The sequence below is a fragment of the Moschus berezovskii genome, chromosome X, assembly GCF_049115385.1.
Source record: "Moschus berezovskii isolate FMDL1 chromosome X, NW_MosBer_1.0, whole genome shotgun sequence".
In the NCBI taxonomy this organism is placed as follows: domain Eukaryota; kingdom Metazoa; phylum Chordata; class Mammalia; order Artiodactyla; family Moschidae; genus Moschus; species Moschus berezovskii.
The window spans coordinates 50,506,998-50,508,444 of NC_142488.1; the positions used below are offsets into that span (position 1 = coordinate 50,506,998).

The following is a 1,447-nucleotide window of genomic DNA, read 5'->3' on the forward strand; positions in this document are numbered from 1 at the left end:
TTAAATGCCTTGTCACACCAACAGCAAAGTATACAGAGTGAGGAGAACAAGAGAGCTTTTTCATTTTAAAAATGTTTGGAAATATGTATAACTTTGATGCAGTTTCCAGGTGCTCCATATACCCATGGCCACTTCATGTAAACCACTGCTAATTGCTTGAGCACTTTGAGAGACTATGATCGTGATCCAGTTGGGTAATTAAACCTAATGAGGGCAACAGACATGTCTTGGGTGAGAGGTATGTCAATCATGGTGCTCCCTACTCTAAGGTTTTCACAAGAAGACAGATCAACTGTTTTTTAAAATTCATCCTCCTCCTCCCCTCCTCTTCCTCCTCATCTTCTTTGTCTTCCTCTTCCACCTTTTTCCTGGCAACTTTAGTAGGACCCTTGGCGCCATCAAACTTCCCTCTAGACTTATAGTTTGCGACATCCTTCTCATACTTCTTCAGTTTCACTGCCTTATTGATGTATGACTGCTTCTCACTGTCACTTAAAGTTATTTCACATCTCACCCAGCTTTTTGCCACATCTCCAATAGAGATGCCAGGGTTTGTAGACTTGATCTTGGGGCAGAATTCAGAGCAGAATAGGAAAAATCCAGACGGTGTTTTCTTGGGGGGCATTAGGTTCCTTCTTCTTCTTGCCTCCCATAACTGATTCATAATCCTTCATTTCCTGATTATAGTGCACTTTATCCGCCTTTGCCATTTCATCAAATGTAGACTTCTCTTTCCCACACATGGTCTTCCATCTCTCAGAGCATTTCTAGGAAAATTCAGCAAAATTGACAGGGACCTCAGGGTTTTTCTTATGTTCCTCTCTGCACGTCTGCACAAAGAAGGCATAAGCAGACATCTTGCCCTTTGGTTTCTCAGGATCACCTTTAGCCATCTTGACTGTATGATTCACTAGTCTGGGCAGCCCCGGGCATGATGCACGGCTCAGCACCCCCACGGCCTCATGCTAGCTGCATCCACAAGAGTTGCCTCCAAGGAGCAAGCATCTTTTATTTTATTTTTTTGTCTGTTTGTTTCTAAGCACCTTTTAATTTCATGGCTGCAGTCATTGTTTCATCGATTTTGGAGCCCAAGAAAATAAAATCTGTCACTGCTTCCACTTTTTCCCCTTCTATTTTCCATGAAGTGATGGGACCAGATGCTGTGATCTTAGTTTTTTTAAATGCTGAGTTTCAAGCCAGCTTTTTCACGCTCCTCTTTCACCCTCATCAAGAGGCTCTTTAGTTCCTCTTCACTTTCTGCCATTAGGGTGGTATTATCTGCATATCTGAGGTTGTTGATATTTCTCCCAGCAATTTTGATTCCAGATTGTGATTCATCCAACCTGGCATTTCACACGATGTACTTTTCATATAAATTAAATAAGCAAGGTGACAATGAATAGCCTTGCCATAGTCCTTTCCCAATTTTGAACCAATCTGTTGTTCC

At 41.9% G+C, this 1,447-nt stretch overlaps 1 pseudogene; it reads right to left on the reverse strand.

Annotated features, from left to right (window-relative positions):
• Window positions 1–299: 299 nt before the first annotated feature.
• LOC129563876 (high mobility group protein B3 pseudogene) lies at window positions 300–893 on the reverse strand (annotated as a pseudogene).
• Window positions 894–1,447: the final 554 nt, after the last annotated feature.